The sequence below is a fragment of the Xenopus tropicalis genome, chromosome 5, assembly GCF_000004195.4.
Source record: "Xenopus tropicalis strain Nigerian chromosome 5, UCB_Xtro_10.0, whole genome shotgun sequence".
Lineage (NCBI taxonomy): Eukaryota > Metazoa > Chordata > Amphibia > Anura > Pipidae > Xenopus > Xenopus tropicalis.
Genome location: NC_030681.2, coordinates 20315639 through 20334849, shown reverse-complemented (window position 1 = coordinate 20334849; position 19211 = coordinate 20315639). Strand labels below are relative to the sequence as shown.

Here is a 19211-nt window from a genome sequence, read left to right as displayed (position 1 = left end):
TCGCGTCTTAACGCACGATTCACTAAAAGGATATTTGCGTTATTTAGACGTGATGCTGTTTGCGTTATTTAAGTCGCGAAGACTATTTTCGTGCGGTATTTGACGCAACGCGCGCTAATTAACGCAGTGCACTACTTGTCACGCACGCTAATTAAAGCATGTACGCTACTTATCACGCGCACGCCATACACAGCATTACGTTCGTAAAACTACTTTTTTTGAAAATGCCCATTTCCCTGCAAACTGGCGGCTGCATCACTCTGGGGCCAACACAGACTTGAATAAATCCCACTGCAAAGTCCATATTGTGTTGGCAAAAGCTCATTAATTGTACTTTTCTATAATTACCGCCTGCCCCAAGTAGGTATTCATTTTCGCACAGACTAATGCGATATTTAGCGCGTGTGTTTGTGAGTCATGCGTTGGTATTATTTCTGCGCGAGAATTAACACAACGCGGTAAAATTAACTGCATGCGGTTGCACGCTATTTAACGCACGCAATATGCGACTTAACGCATGCAATAATACTTTAACGAATTGCACATTTTTTTCACGCCGACTTTAATGCAAAAAAGCATGCAATAAGCGTTATCGCACCTTAGTGAATCAACCCTACTGTATTTTTTGGGGGAGGGTACAGTTTTAGGCCTCCATGTATGAAAACCGACAGAGAAAGTTGAAAAAGTACAGCGAAAGCAACAAAATTCATTAAAGAAAAGGATGATCCAAAGTGAAAGGAATAGTTGGATGAGTTCAGGTTGGTTCAGGAGGATACCCCACCCGAATTTTATTTAATGTAAGGGCAATAAGGTAATGGGATTGCTTTTTATGGGAGCTGTAAATGATTTATTGGTGAAAAGTAGCTGGAAGTTGTCCACCTACAACAGGGGTGGGCAAAACGTTGATCGTGGTTCACCAGTTGATCCCACGTGGGTTTCTGGTGGACCACGTCGATGCCTGCAAATGCGGAAGTGCGGCACTTTTATGGGGTATGTGTATGTACGCTGCGTCGCGTACATATGCAGGGAGGGGCCAAAAGTCGACCACGGGGGAATAAAGTCTGGCCACCCCTGATCTAGAAGCTGGGATGGATAGGCAGGGAATAGTTATTAGAAATAAATAATTGCATTTATACATGGATTTCATTCTGACGCCAACTTGCAGTCCTCCATTGACCTTAGGCTGGTCACTTAGTTTCCATTTGCCCCAAAACTTATACACTGCTTACAATTAACAGATACAAAATATTAGACTAAATGTCATCTCACTGCAGGCCAGACTGCGTGGCAGCTCCTTTCCTTCGGCTTGTATGCTGCAATGTACAAACTGAGCTTATTTTCATCCTTTGGATAAAACAAGCTGGAGCCAGGAATGACTTTCCTTTATCAGTGTCAGATTTATGGTGCACAAAGAGGAGCCCTAGAAAGATACAGAGTCTTCTGTAATGTGACCCTGTATGATGTCATGTCTGTGACTGGAGTCTATTCCCTGGCAGATTTACTGCATTGACACATGGAGCACCTCCCTAGTAAGCACAGAATTGCTTGTGGGATATAAAATGATATAAGCCTACAGCAGAAGGTCACTATGTGTGAAGCAGCTGCATTAGTACCGGCAATTAGGGCCAGAGTTTAGTTTCAATGTTGAATTGTGCCCAATTGTGATTTCTATACATGTAGACTGTAAGCTCTGTGGAGCAGGGACCTCATTCCAAACTTGTGGCAATTCTTTTTGCACTTATGCAGTGTCGGACTGGCCCACCAGGATACCAGGGAAACTCCCGGTGGGCCCAGGTGGCAGTGGGCCCGCCTGCTCAGCCAACCATTTGCCTTGTATGCCTATACCATAGCCATTACTCAATTCTATACGAGAATAAACAGAAGAAATGGAGGAAAGGATACATAATAGTATGTAAAAAAGAATTTAGAGACTAAAAAATGTGAGTGAATAGAGAAGGGGAGAGTGGGCCTAAGGTCTAAGGTTTTCTGGTGGGCCCTTGGCACCCCAGTCCAACACTGCACTTATGTGTTTATTCTCACTGCTTATTTATGAATACTGTACTGGACAGTTTCTGTTGAGGTTCATTGACGCTATTTAGAAAGGTTCTTCTATACATGCTCCTTTGGAACTTAGGGTGACAATGGGCCCTTTCAGCTTGCTCTGATGAATTCAATTTATACACTGATACAGGGCGAATCCTGGAAATTACTATCAGCCTGGATCTGGTGGTAATTCCAAGGTTCCCTTAAAAGATTGCATCAATAACCGCAGCTGACTAGTCCCAAGTGAACCGGATGTTAATGGCATTATTATTGCATTATTATTGCCATGGGCTGGAAATGAAGCCATGCAAACACAAATGTATGGGGAAAAAAATGTGCTGCAAACTGCATGTAATTTACCAAAACTGGCATATTCATATTGATACATTGCGTGCAAGTTGTCTTGACCACAAGGTAGTGTATACCCACAATTCTCAGGAAAGTGTTGCATTATATACATTATGCATTATGGGTTTCCGGATAAAGGATCCCATACCTGTACTGTATAAATTATTTACATTTTTGGCTCCTTCAGTCATGGGATTGACAATCCCAGGAAGCAGGAAGGCGCCATTTTGTGGACAAGTAAGGCAAGTTTTGTTTATGTGTGGGACAGGTTCCCTTTAAAACAAAGAAAAAGTCATTTATTAACGACTAGAGCCTCGCGTTCTGGCAATGTGAAGCAAGATGTGATTAAACCCAGGAAGCTTTTTATTTTTTACTATAAAAACCCGACTGTGGATTCAAAAAAAAGTTTACCAAAAAAAACAAAAAACATTGATGCAAGAAAAACTGAGCAAGATTAAGATCTCTTGTGTTTCCTTTAACTGATATGCCTGAAACCAAATGTCAATGGATAATAAATCTTAATTATAGGTATGTCTGGTGTATTTTATAGAGATCTATTAAGATTTTTTTTCTTTTATTAGAAAAAAATAAGCCAAAAGCTATTTTTTATAGGCCACACCTGTGCATGTGATGGGAGCCTTAAATTGTTAATTCCACTGGGTCAGGGACATTGTATAATGTCTGGCAAGTATTACGGAATATGTCATCCATATATAAATAAAGCATAGCAATACCGTAATTCCTGCATTGTCACTTTCCCTGCAGATATTAGTGGCTCTGAGCGTGTCAGATGACTCTCTAAGGCCTACAATATTACAGCCTTTGCAATAAAAGGAAAGAATCCCGGCCAAGAGCGGTTTCTGTTATCTTACAATAAACATCTATAAAAAAATAATAGGTTTAGCAGCATAAAGGCTGAAAAGCCACAGCACATTTTTTAAATTGAAAGCATTATTTTGTAGGGTTGTAAAAAGGCTTAAAACTAGAAACTTAGCGAGCCAACTTGTCCCCTACCTGCACAAAGTGTTATATCATCATCCGGCCATAAGAGATGGCATAAATATAAATATGGGAGAAAAGGTGAGATAAAGAATCCTACTCTTGTGCTCCAGTTTGAAGCTGAGAAGTTCTGATTCTAACCCTTCCATTCTGCACTGATTATAATTACTCCAAGGCCACTCCTAACATTTTACTTACATGTTATGTATGGCAATTGTGTTACTATGGCTACACTCCATGCATGGAACCTTAGGCTATGGAAAACATCACATCTATATAAATACTATCAGTGCAGCTGAGCCTATGAGCCTAAGTGGGAAGACAACTGGGGATAATAAAAATCTAAATCAAATTGCAATTGCCCTTTCTCTGCTAAATAAAAATTGTGACATGGACAGAAAACTCAGTAATAATGAGTACCAGCTGTAAGCAGCTATTTTATATGAAAACTGGGGACACACAAAGTCTAGTCTGTGCAGAGCATAGAAAAACCTGCATAAAAATATATATATATATATATATATATAAGTGTACATAAGCCATCCCAACATGGCCTAATCTTGAAGTGAAAGGGACCTACCATAAAAGTCATGATTCAGTCAGCGCAATGTCTAGGTCTCTGACTGAAAACACATGGCAAGCTGTTTGATGAATACATGGTTATCTAATATCAAGAAAATGTTCCACTATGCCCAATCAGAATATGTTTAACCAAAAAAAAGAAAAGATTCAGTTCAGACTAGTGAGTCACTAAAGGTGGCCATACGCTGGCCAATGCTCATTGGTATCTCACCAATCAGGCCAATGGATACTGTACTAGTGACTATACACTGTATCTTCTTCTTCAGGCCAAGAACCCATACAATATGAACTGCGGGAAGTGAAGAGGAGATGTGACTAGCTGATACATTGCATTGGAAGATGAAATTCTCAAATCTGCCCAACTGAAAAACCAGCTGATACCCATGACACATAGGGGCCCATTTACTAAAAAATTCTGAGATAATTTCGTATTTTTTCTAACTTTTTGTTAACTTATAGAACATTTCGAAATGTATGCGAAAAGTTCGTTAAAATTCCACGACTTTTTTGTGGTTTTCGTTAAAAAAAAAAAAAAAATCGTACTTTGCACACCACACTACGAACATTTCGGAATTCTTTAAAGCTTTGGTTAAACTTTCCTCCAGACTATATTTTCGCCAGGTTTGATCTGTCGAGGGCCATTGAGTCCTATGGAAGGCATCAAAGCCAGAAAGGTTTTCGTGGCTTAATGAACTTTTCAGCACAAAAATATTGCGACTTTTCGGAACGCAATTCGTACAAACGATAAAAGAATTTTCGTCTCAAAAAGCCACAACTTTTACATAGCACAAAATGGAATAGGTCTGGGAAAATAAATATGTGAAACAGGCTAAACGATTATGGAAAATGATGCATAAAGCTGGCCATACACGCACCGATACTATCGTACGAAACCTCGTTTCGTACGATATTCGGTGCGTGTATGTTATGTCGGCGAGTCGACCGATATCGCAGGAAGCTGCTGATATTGGTCGACTCGCCGATCGGCCAGGTTAGAAAATTTTGATCGGGCGCCATAGAAGGCGCCTGACCAAAATCTGCCGTCAGGGCTGAATCGGCAGAAGGAGGTAGAAATCCTATTGTTTCTACCTCCTTATCTGCTGTTTCAGCCCTGACGGTGTGTGGCGGATCTGACGATGTTTCATGCGACCGATGGTCGCAGGAAACATCGTCAGATCGCCACGTGTATGGCCAGCTTAAGTCACAAAAAATTGCTTCACGACAAAGATATTTTTTTTATGCTGAAACCTTGAAGCCAATTTATGACAGTCCAAATCTCAATGAGGATGGTGGGAATTAAATATTTGCAATAGCCACTTGTTGGTTTTACATGATAATCATGTTGTTATCACCATGCAACATTGTTTAAATGAGAGTTCATTAAGAAAAGGAAGCAGCGAGTTGCGTATGGCAGCACAGAGACATTCCCAGCAGCTCAGCATGAGAAGAGCAGCAGAAATCTGCCTATCTGGGCTTCAGATTTTCCCTTTAATATGGGAGATATACTAAATACAGGGTGACATCCCTGCTCAATACTCAGTGCCCTGAAGCAGAATTCTAACGAAGCATTGCCTCCTGGTTGCCCTGGTAATGTCTGATGCTTCCTGATTTATTCATGTTTTCTATTGGATACCAGAGTGAGCTAAAGGCTGCGGCAGAAGCTCCTGATTGGATGGAAGCTCTCACTGTCGCTAAGGAAGAGATAGTGGGATTAGTGAAGCCTTCCTGGCATGGAAGCTGCAGTTCACTGACACAATCTGCAAATAATACCATTATGGCCTCTTTACATACAGACCACGCAATCAGCTCTCTAATTCCAAGGTTAATATGTTCTGACTGGGTGTCTAGTTTCAGATTCTTACATAAATAAATCTGACACCTTGCCTGTTACGGGCTCATATATAAACTTACCTTATAATTTGGTTCACAATAATTCAAGACTAAATTGTTGTACTGGTATGGGACCTGTTATCCAGAATGCTCGAGACCCAATAGCATTGTTTTGCCTCCAGTAAGGATTAATTATATGTTAGTTGGGATCAAGTACAGGTACTGTTTTATTATTACAGAGAAAAGGGAATCATTTAACCATGAAATAAACCCAATAGGGCTGTTCTGCCCCCAATAAGGGGTAATTATATCTTAGTTGGGATCAAGTACAGGTACTGTTTTATTATTACAGGGAAAAGGGAATCATTTAACCATTAAATAAACCCAATAGGGCTGTTCTGCCCCCAATAAGGGGTAATTATATCTTAGTTGGGATCAAGTACAGGTACTGTTTTATTATTACAGAGAAAAGGGAATCATTTAACCATTAAATAAACCCAATAGGGCTGTTCTGCCCCCAATAAGGGGTAATTATATCTTAGTTGGGATCAAGTACAGGTACTGTTTTATTATTACAGGGAAAAGGGAATCATTTAACCATTAAATAAACCCAATAGGGCTGTTCTGCCCCAATAAGGGGTAATTATATCTTAGTTGGGATCAAGTACAGGTACTGTTTTATTATTACAGAGAAAAGGGAATCATTTAACCATGAAATAAACCCAATAGGGCTGTTCTGCCCCCAATAAGGGGTAATTATATCTTAGTTGGGATCAAGTACAGGTACTGTTTTATTATTACAGAGAAAAGGGAATCATTTAACCATGAAATAAACCCAATAGGGCTGTTCTGCCCCCAATAAGGGGTAATTATATCTTAGTTGGGATCAAGTACAGGTACTGTTTTATTATTACAGAGAAAAAGGAAATCATTTTTTAAAAGTAGAATTATTTGCTTATAATGGAGGCAATGGGAAATGGCCTTTCCATAATTCGGAACTTTCTGGATAACGGGTTTCCTGATAAGGGATCCCATACCTGTACCAGATTTTTTTTTTCATATTTCCTGCTCCCATATTACTATAGATAGGTGCTTTCTTCTGTGCTTTACCCCACCGAGTACCAAAGAGGCCATTTTAATTGAAAGTTTGGAAGTGAATGCAGGGCTCATTTACTTTGCAAAGAACTCAAATGGATGTAAAATTCAGTTCACATTGACATTAACCACAAGGTACTTCTGACTCCCACAAAGAACACAGTGACTGCGTGGCGTATTTATTAACACTGGAGGCAGACATCACTGGTGATGTTGCCCATAGCAACCAATCGGCAATTAGATTTAAATGGTCACCTACAAGTTAGAAAACAAAAGAAAAGATCTGATTGTTTGTTATGGGCAACATTGCCGGTGATGTTTGTACCCATGTTAATAAATACACCCCTTAATGTTTATCCCCCGCCCCCACACACAGGCCAACCCTCCTCTTCTGTTGAAAACAAGCACCAGCAAGGGGTACTCTGTACTAGTGAGCACCGCACTACCGTCCTTTTTAATAAATCCCTTGTAGCTGTCCAGGAATGGAGCAACTGCAGTATAGGAAAACTCCTGACTTTAATATACTGCAAATGCTCTGGTCTGGGACAGCTACAAGGGACCCCAGATGCAAAACAATCAACATGGGGGTACAGATCTTAGATGTAAAAGTACTCTTGGCCTTTACCTGGGGTAAAAAGTAAGGGATTTCCAGGGGGTGCCTAACGAATTGGCACTTCCAAGTGAATTTTAATGTCCATCTTTAAATATGGGAGTCCATGACACCTATAGAGTTATAAAACCAGGCAGCCCAGTGTTAATAGCAGTCTCCCTTCAATACTTGACCATTAAGTGGTATGTGCCAGCAGTAATCATTTATCTATCTTCAGGCTTAGCTGCTATGATTTAGAGCTGACTGATACAGCTTGCCTAGCTTTAGAACTAAGCATCCTGAAAGCCTGCCCATAATGTAAATACAGCTCCTGAAACACCATTATGCAACACATTGATCACAGGCGCTAAACTAGGACTGTCATTTTAATAAAGTATTTTTAATAAGATATAACAACATCATCAACAACACATAATAAAATATAAGAGAACATAAAAGGGGCACACTCCCAGGGATTTACTCTTTAGGACTCTGGCACACGGGGAGATTAGTCGGCCGCAACAAATCTCCCGTGTCTCGGGTGACTAATCTCACCGGGTTGCCATCCCACTGGCGAAAATGTACATCGCCGGTGGGATGGCATACGCGGCGGTGCGATTTCAGTCAAATCGCGCAAGTTTCCTCTCGAGGCAACTTGCACGATTTCACTGAAATCGCGCTGCCGCGTATGCCATCCCACCAGCGATTTACATTTTCGCCGGTGGGATGGCAATCTGGGGAGATTAGTCGCCCCCGCGAACAGGGAGTTTTGTCGCGGGCGACTAATCTCTTCCGTGTGCCAGAGCCCTAAAGTGCCAGTACAGGTATGGAATCTGTAATCCGGAAACCCATTATCCAGAAAGCTCCGAATTACGGAAAGCCTGTCTCCCATAGACTAAATTTTAATCAAATAATCCAGATTTTTAAAATGATTACCTTTTTCTCTGTAATAATAAAACAGTACCTTGTATTTGATCCCAACTAAGATATACTTACCCCTTATTGGGGGCAGAACAGCTCTATTGGGTTTATTTAATGGTTAAATGATTCCCTTTTCTCTGTAATAATAAAACTGTACCTGTACTTGATCCCAACTAAGATATAATTACCCCTTATTGGGGGCAGAACAGCCCTATTGGGTTTATTTAATGGTTACATGATTCCCTTTTCTCTGTAATAATAAAACAGTACTTGTACTTGATCCCAACTAAGATATAATTACCCCTTATTGGGGCAGAACAGCCCTATTGGGTTTATTTCATGGTTAAATGATTCCCTTTTCTCTGTAATAATAAAACAGTACTTGTACTTGATCCCAACTAAGATATAATTACCCCTTATTGGGGGCAGAACAGCCCTATTGGGTTTATTTAATGGTTAAATTATTCCCTTTTCTCTGTAATAATAAAACAGTACCTGTACTTGATCCTAACTAAGATATAATTACCCCTTATTGGGGGCAGAACAGCCCTATTGGGTTTATTTAATGGTTAAATGATTCCCTTTTCTCTGTAATAATAAAACAGTACCTGTACTTGATCCCAACTAAGATATAATTACCCCTTATTGGGGGCAGAACAGTCCTATTGGGTTTATTTAATGGTTAAATGATTCCCTTTTCTCTGTAATAATAAAACAGTACCTGTACTTGATCCCAACTAAGATATAATTACCCCTTATTGGGGGCAGAACAGCCCTATTGGGTTTATTTCATGGTTAAATGTATGTATGTATGTATAACTTTATTTATAAAGTGCCACAAGGGTACGCAGCGCTGTACAGTCTTACAGAATACAAAATTACACACAGGGAGGACAAGTGATATAATAGATAAATACAATAAATACATATATGTGTATATATATATATATATATATATAAGTGCCATGCGGTATGAGACACAGTAGGAAGGAGGTCCCTGCCCCATAGAGCTTACAATCTAAGTATAAATGATTCTCTTTTCTCTGTAATAATAAAACAGTACCTTGTATTTGATCACAACTGAGAGATAATTTATCCTTATTGAAGGCAAAACAATCCTATTGGGTTTATTAATATTTTATTGATTTTTTTACTAGACTTAAGGTATGGAGATCCAAAATACGGAAAGACCACTTATCCGGAAAACCCTTGGTCCCGAGCATTCTGGATAAGAGGTCCTATACCTCTATACTTACAAATATGGATTCAGAAAATAAGAAATATGTCTCTGCATGGACTAATATCTCTCTATATACAAGCAATATAGTTGCACATTTTATAACCCAGCAAGTTCCATGGAAATAAGTCAAACACAGCTTGCAGGGTGCAGAACTGGTGGTAGTGCTACAGGGGCATCGTATGACCCAAAATTCATATAATTAGAAGATAAGAGAAATGCATATTTAAAAGCATAAAAAGAAAGTGCCTTTATTGGCCCAATGGTAAATATTTTTGAATAGGTATATATAGCAAATGCTTATTTTAGGTAGCATAATTATTACATTTTCTACTTTCCATTCCCTGGCAGTCACTCTGATCAGTGTTAGCACAGTTTCTTGGAGCTATTTTGATAAAATACCCCCCCGTCCCCACAGGCAGTCCTAATTACCATTATGAAAAATATTGCTTCCATACTGACCCCGTAGAAAACCCGAGCATTAGAATAATAAATACACGCTGCCCACTTCTGAGATCTCCTACTTGCTGCACAACACAAACTACATGCACATCTTTCAAGGCAAAAGCCAGGATAGCTTGGGTGGGCTAATGAGCTCGGGGATCATGAACTAGAATAGATGCTGCTAAACAGAGTGATGAGACTTGTCCCCATATAAATAACTGCTAAAGCCTGCTGCTATGGAAACTGGTGATATAGGCAGTAACTGCAAGAGCTGTTATTAGCGTAGAATTGCTTATGTCACAGGCATCAGGATTATAATCCTTCATTTGCACAGGATTGTATTAACTTGAAAATTAAATAAAATCATTATCACAATGGGAAACTCGTTTGACACAGAATTTGTAGGTTTTTCTGTAGCGGTTTTGTTTTTTTTTTTCAAAATAATGAAAGGAATTAATTTTCTGTATATTTATTACATGGAAACTTTTCAGTTCATCCTTTGCCTATTTTTTTCCTGGAGATCTGAATTTTCATTTTTTTTCCAGAAATGTTATTTATCTCCTTAATAAACGGGGGGAAATTTGGTCAAATAACTAAAAAGGAGCTGGGGCTTAAATGGTAGTCAAAACATATACATATGGACTAACCCCTAGCGGGCAGCCATTTTTTTAACTCCACACCTGACCAATAGTGTCACAGAAAGTGAGGCAAATTAAAAGGCTTAAGGGGGCAGGTCACTATGTTCCACTTTTTTGTTCCAAGGTCGAAATGCGTGAAGTCTGAACTCACTGCTCACCCAAACTTGCACAGGTAACATCTGTCTTCAACCCAAATCTTCCAGATTTACAGGTACTGGGAACACTCCACTGGCACTACTTCTAAACCATTTAAGTCTATGTAGTACTGTTACATTGAGCTTATATGCACCCTATCACATGTAAACCCCCTACAAAAACCACAAATAAATTAATCAGTAAACAGCCTCTTTGAAATGAGAGATTCCTTATCCTCTTCTAACCCACTTGGCTCCCTCCCTTAGGAATTGACTTTGGCTCTTGGCTAACTGAGCATGCTCAGTTCTTCTCAACTCAGGTTACCAAACACTGGGGGGCATTTATCAACACTGGGCAAAATTACCCATGAGCAGTAACCTATGGCAACCAATCAAATTGTTGCATTCATTGTTCTACCTGCAAGTGGCTGAAAAAAGCCAATCACTGATTGGTTGCTATGGGTGGCACTGCTGGTATCCATAGAAACTCTGCTCTAACTGTGCATTTTGCTGGAAAAATTTGTTTTTTTTCTCCTAACCTCCTGTCCTGAGCTCAGTTTAATAGTGATGAGCAAATTTTTTCGCCAGGCATGGATTTGCAGTGAATTTCCTCATTTCACCATTGGTGAGTTCTTTTGTATGCAGACATGATAAGTAGGGCTCAGTTACTAACTAAATTACACCAGTGTAGTAACCCATAGCAACTAATCAGCAGTTAGGTTTAGGCTAATGCCACACGAGGTGTAGGGCGGATATTTTCGGCAAGCGTAAATGAATGAGATACGCTCTGGTGCAGGCACATGTAGCCGATATACACATGAAAACGAGAGATAATGCAAAGTCTTGTGTTTTCATGCGTATATCGGCTACATGTGCCTGCACCCGAGCGCATCTCATTCATTCGGGTGCAGGCACATGTAGGAGGCATAGGGCAGAATTTTCAGCAAGCGCTTTTACGCTTGCCGAAAATATCCACCCTATGCCTCGTGTGGCATTAGCCTTAGGATTAGTAAGGTACAAATTAGACATTGAAAGCAAAGTATGTGACATCTCCACACACAGATATATTGAATATACAGGTATGGGACCTGGGATCAAGTACAGGTACTGTTTTATTATTACAGAGAAAAGGGAATCATTTAACCATTAAATAAACCCAATAGGGCGGCTGTTCTGCCCCCAATAAGGGGTAATTATATCTTAGTTGGGATCAAGTACAGGTACTGTTTTATTATTACAGAGAAAAGGGAATCATTTAACCATTAAATAAACCCAATAGGGCTGTTCTGCCCCCAATAAGGGGTAATTATATCTTAGTTGGGATCAAGTACAGGTACTGTTTTATTATTACAGAGAAAAGGGAATCATTTAACCATTAAATAAACCCAATAGGCTGTTCTGCCCCCAATAAGGGGTAATTATATCTTAGTTAGGATCAAGTACAGGTACTGTTTTATTATTACAGAGAAAAGGGAATCATTTAACCATGAAATAAACCCAATAGGGCTGTTCTTTCCCCAATAAGGGGTAATTATATCTTAGTTGGGATCAAGTACAGGTACTGTTTTATTATTACAGAGAAAAGGGAATCATTTAACCATTAAATAAACCCAATAGGGCTGTTCTGCCCCCAATAAGGGGTAATTATATCTTAGTTGGGATCAAGTACAGGTACTGTTTTATTATTACAGAGAAAAGGGAATCATTTAACTATTAAATAAACCCAATAGGCTGTTCTGCCCCCAATAAGGGGTAATTATATCTTAGTTGGGATCAAGTACAGGTACTGTTTTATTATTACAGAAAAAAGGGAATCATTTAACCATGAAATAAACCCAATAGGGCTGTTCTGCCCCCAATAAGGGGTAATTATATCTTAGTTGGGATCAAGTACAGGTACTGTTTTATTATTACAGAGAAAAGGGAATCATTTAACCATTAAATAAACCCAATAGGGCTGTTCTGCCCCCAATAAGGGGTAATTATATCTTAGTTGGGATCAAGTACAGGTACTGTTTTATTATTACAGAGAAAAGGGAATCATTTAACCATTAAATAAACCCAATAGGGCTGTTCTGCCCCCAATAAGGGGTAATTATATCTTAGTTGGGATCAAGTACAGGTACTGTTTTATTATTACAGAGAAAAGGGAATCATTTAACCATTAAATAAACCCAATAGGGCTGTTCTGCCCCCAATAAGGGGTAATTATATCTTAGTTGGGATCAAGTACAGGTACTGTTTTATTATTACAGAGAAAAAAGAAATCATTTTTAAAAATTAGAATTATTTGTTTATAATGGAGTCTATGGGAGATGGCCTTTACGTAATTCTAAACTTTCTGATAACGGGTTTCTGGTTAAGGGATCCCATACCTGTACAGGATTCTTACATAAATAATGTATTGGATATTAAGGATATTACAAGTCAACAAGGAGAAATAAAATTGCATAGGACCCACAGTCAGGGGTGGGTCGGATGGGAATTAATCTGCTACTCCTGCAGTCTGAATAGCAAATCGATGTTCAGAAAGGTACACACCTTTAATTATATTTCTAGCCTTTTAACTCCCCATAAGTACGCTTTCTCTCAAAATAATTTACATCTTGGATAATTTCTTTAACTTTAGCACCATATGCTCATATCCTACAGCTCCCACGGAAAGAAACTCCTCTAATAATGTTCCGATAGCTATAATTAAGGTATAACATATGGACCTATATCACACAGCATATAATGCTTGTTAAAATAGCTCCCTAGTTTTCTTCACATACATGACTTCTAACATTTCACCTTTGTCATGAAGCCAAGAGAGATTGTTAACTGGCTTGCTTAACTGGCAAATTGTGTTTGGTTAGGGTGTTCATAAGACTGTGGTTTCCCCAGCAAGATATATCTCTAAAATATTTTATATATCTCAAAGACCATAACAAACCATAAAAACTGTTTCTGACAATGACATATCAAACCAATGTGCTTAACGTTTCAGTGCTGACATGGCATGAATTGTCATTCCAACATCTGCAAGCCGAGTATGAGACCCCTTTATAAAGCAAGAAACGCCACTTACAGTATTATCCAGCCGCCACTTCATATTCCCATCTTCACACAAGTGTAAAGGGAACATTGTATTCATTCTTTGAGGAAACCAAAGCTTGCAGTGGCCACAAATGGTGCCATTCCTGTTTACAAGATAATACTGGCTAATATATTAACTGCTTGCCATACAAGTGAATGCCTCTTGCTTACATAAAACAGCTGGGTTTATTTATTGAAGGCAAGCATTGCTAAACTATGGCCCTCCAGCTGTTGCACAACTGAGACTTGCTGTACGTCTGATAGGAGTGTTCCGCGACAGCTGAGCAGCCATAGTTTAGCTGCCCACATTTTCCAGCAACTGCTTCCCAGCTACTTTACTATAATTGCTAACTCAGACAGAAATTAGCCACGAGGTAAGAAAATGCAACATCTTCTATGTTATACAGAACAAAGCCAAGGAAACTGTGAAAAAGACAAACAAAATCACAATTTCAAAAGTGGCCACAACAATGAAAGTAAATGAATGTATATAAAAAGCCCAGAAAGAAAATATCAGCACATTTTGAAATATAATTGGCACTTTTGTCAGATCAAAAGATCCAAATGCTGCTTATTCTTTTGCAATTGTGCGATCCAAGGACAAAATCTTTCTTTTCCGGCATCTAATGTCAGACGGTCCGCAGAGATTTGAAGGGATTTTAATGATCAGGTAAGTAGCGCAGCAGACTGTTATCGCAGCAAAACTCTCCCCAAGATTTCTTATCACTTGCCTAATTAGCAGCAGACAGCAGAGATGTTCCGAGCACACAGGCATAATAACCCTCGTCCGTGCTAGAGGGCCTGCCATACTTACAATGTTCTAGAATCCACATGGGCTAAGGTGGCACTTTAAATAAATCAAGATAAAATTCTTGTTCGTGTGAAAAAAAAATATATATATATATATATATTTTTTTTTTGTCACAAGCACAATAAAGAAAAATACATTTTGCATTAAGCCCATTATTCATTAATATGCTATTCCATTAATGTATAGAGAAGCATGTCCATTAAGACCACTTAATAGCTTTTACTTAGATACCAGGGCCTTCCTCAGTCTTTTTCATAAAGCTCAATTCAAAATTGAGTCAACAAAATGACTGTAATTTAAAACACTGGCAAGTGTGATCAGTTTGTTGAACTGAGACTAAAAATATCAAAATGTTTTTTACGGGTATGGGACCTGTTGCCCAAAATGTTCGGGACCTGGGGTTTTCCAGATAGGGATCTTTCTGTAATTTAGATCTCCTTAAGTCTGCTAAAAATAATTTAAACATGAAATAAACCCAAGGGCTGTTGGGATCAGGTACAGGTACTGTTTTATTATTACAGAGAAAAAGGAATCATTTAACCATTAAATAAACCCAATAGGGCTGTTCTGCCCCCAATAAGGGGTAATTATATCTTAGTTGGGATCAAGTACAGGTACTGTTTTATTATTACAGAGAAAAGGGAATCATTTAACCATGAAATAAACCCAATAGGGCTGTTCTGCCCCCAATAAGGGGTAATTATATCTTAGTTGGGATCAAGTACAGGTACTGTTTTATTATTACAGAGAAAAGGGAATCATTTAACCATTAAATAAACCCAATAGGGCTGTTCTGCCCCCAATAAGGGGTAATTATATCTTAGTTGGGATCAAGTACAGGTACTGTTTTATTATTACAGAGAAAAGGGAATCATTTAACCATTAAATAAACCCAATAGGGCTGTTCTGCCCCCAATAAGGGGTAATTATATCTTAGTTGGGATCAAGTACAGGTACTGTTTTATTATTACAGAGAAAAGGGAATCATTTAACCATTAAATAAACCCAATAGGACTGTTCTGCCCCCAATAAGGGGTAATTATATCTTAGTTGGGAACAAGTACAATGTACTGTTTTGTTATTACAAAGAAAAAGAAAATACTTTTTAAAAAATTAAATTCATCGATTAAAAAGGAGTCTGGAAGATAGCCTTTCAGTAATTTGGAGCTTTCTGGATAATAGGTTTCAGAATAACAGATCCCATACTTTTATTATGTTATACGTTATTTCACTTGTGTTTTATACTGTACGTCTTTCACTTGTGGTTTCCTCCCTAATTTTTAATTTTTTTTATAATCAGCCTGTTCCAATTTCTTTATTCTGACAGTAACATGTTCACTCTGCTACCTCGTCTCTTATTGCCCATGTTTTCCTCTTTTCCACCCCTCTTCTCTTTCTGTTGTTCTCTGTCTCTTGGCTGCTTTCTGGACTGCTCTATAATTTTATGTTTCCTTCATGCCTTTGCTTGTTATTATAACCTTGTGACCTATTTTCTTTATTTCATGTTTTCGATGTACGAAACATATATTACAACAGAAAAAAATCTAAATGCTCTGTTTCCCACTTCTGGATTCCAAGATACATTTCTCTCTAATATTTTCACAGTGGTCTTTTATGATGGCAAGTGCAGAGCGCAAAGTGCAAATTCGAATGCGAGTTTTTGTTACCCCACATTGCAGCATTTTTTCCACGATTCCAGCATTTTGTAGTTGCCAGAGGTGCTGCATTTAACGCAATTGTGCGTGAAAAGTCGTGATGGAGTCACTCACACGCCGTCAAAGTGCACCCTATTTTTTAGATGCAATTGCACTGCAGGGATTGACACAGGCCACTGTGGGGCTACTGCCTGGTTTGGAGGTAACCGGAGCACCAGGGCTGATGGGTACCAAGTGCAAACTATGAAGAAGTGCAAGGATTAAAAGTACCTTTGATAAATGAAACTAGCAGTGGGAAAATCCCTACGACTGTCAATGCGCTAGCAATTGTAAATAACCCCTATTATTTTTTTCCCACCCTGATTGCCTGATCTTCAGAAAATCATTGCAAGTCTGAGGCCAATGTTTGCCTGGACTTAGTCAGGAGGCATGTTTTTGTGAGATTAAAATGCCAAAAAAATGGAGGCCTCTGGTTCATTTGTAGGCTGTGGGTTGTGAAAATGTTTATGAGTGGAAATAGGGTGAAGAAAAGATGGTGGGAAATGAAAGATGTGAAGTAGGAAGCAGGGAACAATGGGAACAACCTCTATCTTCTTCTATCTTCTATCCCCTAGCCAACAGCACTGGAGTATTTTATCTGTCTGTTTTGAACCAAAAGGATTTTATTGGGAAATCCGTTACTTTCAGCAGGGATTTGCTTGGAATTTTTACACATATCTATCCCTTAGTGCTGGAGTATTTTATCTGTCTGTTTTGAATGTGGAGAACCTGACAGGAAAAAAGTAAAGTTTAGAAGGTAACTAAATATAGAGCAATAGACAGTAATAGAAAGTGGAAGACAAATGGTGGAGCAAATACAAACTTAGAGAACAATCTGTAAGTGATGGTCTGTAAAAACACAGCAAAGGCATGACAGGTTATACATGATAGAGTAGAAAGCTGACTAAAATATAAAAGAAGGGGTAAGTGTCTGACATGGTCAGAAGAGAAAGACACAGAGAGATTAATACATTTTTGATGGGTTAAGTCTCAGGAAGGAAAGAGCTACATTTTTCTTTGTACTGAGTGCTTTTACTGACCGGGTATCTTTGAGTGCTACAAACGCTGGTTTATCTCCTCCTTTATGTTAATTATCACTTAGCCATAAACAAATTACATATTTGATGCTACCCACCGGGAACAATTCCACCATGCCTGTAGAGTCAAATAATGATCTGCCGGCTTAAAAATTTGATTTGCTCATAAACAATAAACGTATGAACTTTTTTAGGCCCTCAAGGGTCTGTAATTCACATGAACTGTTTTGCTTAGCATAAATGTTTCATTTGTATTTTTTCCCCATTTTTTTTGTTAAGGAGGATTAAAAGTTGATATGTGAATGTGCCCCAATGAACTGAATCCATGTACAACTAATATGCTCCGCTCTGCATGGGAAGTCTAATTGTTCCTCACATGAGCAGGTCCGTCACTGGTCTATGCCCAAGACATATTTACAAAATGAACATATTTCATTTCTAAAGGGATCTAATCTAAACATCACGAGGTCTGTTTTGGGTCCTGGCCCATCTCTTGACAATCGTTGCTATAGATAATGGGGTCCATGCAACGCTAAATACTGTAGAGCAGGGGATTTTGATCTACATGGTAACATAGAAGAAAAATATTTCTGAGTGGTCTTTAACTCTGAAATGTTTACAGGACTCAAATGTCAAACAATCTGACAGAACTGGAAGCAACACTTCGAAGCCTCTGAGTGCAGTGCATCTGGTGATTTTTACATTCAGGGGCCAGGCAATATTTCCACATTTTGTTTCCCATCTGTTTAGCCACAATTTGTACATGCAACATACTCTTTCCATATGCTGTATTAGTTAGGCAAATGTCCTTCTACCATATGCACAAGACTTGGAATGAACAAAAATATAGCTATCTATATCATGTTTCATTATAGTCACATATAGGGTGTATCTCTAATACATTAGTCAGTTGAATATATGAGTTACAGGTATAGGATCTGGAACACTTGGACCTGAGGTTTTTCAGATTAGGGGTTTTCACAAGCACAAACCCTATTCGCTGAACTTTTACTGAACAAGGGGTTATACTGATATACACAGATCACGGTCACAGATCCACCTGAAACACAATTCAATGAAACTATGTAGCCTTTAGGGTTATGACACTATAGGGTTGATTCACTAAAGGTCGATGCGTTATCGCATGCTTTTCTGCGTTAATATTGACGCGAAAAAAACCTGCACGATTCGCTAAAGTATTATCGCATGCATTAAGTCGCATATCACGTGCGTTAAATAGCGTGCAACCGGATGCGTTAATTTTAACGCATTGCGTTAATTAGCGCACAGAAATAATACTAACGCATAATTCACAAACACTTAGACGCGCTAAATATCGTAAAGTACAGTTCATGAGCTTTTGGCAACACAATATGGACTTTGCAGTGGGATTTATTCAAGTCTGTGTTGGCCCCAGAGTGATGCAGCTGCCAGTTTGCAGGGAAATGGGCATTTTCAGAACAGTAGTTTTCCAAAAGTAATGGCATGTATGGCTAATATGGCGTGTGTTTTTTCACACGCGGTGACAATTTGTGCACGCTGCGTTAATTAGTGCGCGTTGCATCAAATACCGCACGAAAATAGTCTTTGCGACTTAAATAACGCAAACAGCATCGCGTCTAAATTTACACAAGTATCCTTTTAGTGAATCATGCGTTAAGAGCGCTCGTTTTAACACACCTTAGTGAAGCAACCCTTATGTATTTTGTTGACAGCTATTATTTAGGGCAG

At 38.8% G+C, this 19211-nt stretch overlaps 1 protein-coding gene across 1 annotated transcript in view; it reads right to left on the bottom strand.

Moving 5' to 3' along the window:
• The window catches only part of ttc7a (tetratricopeptide repeat domain 7A), a 232863-nt gene that overhangs the window by 96564 nt on the left and 117088 nt on the right, over positions 1-19211 (bottom strand). The window lies entirely within an intron of this gene.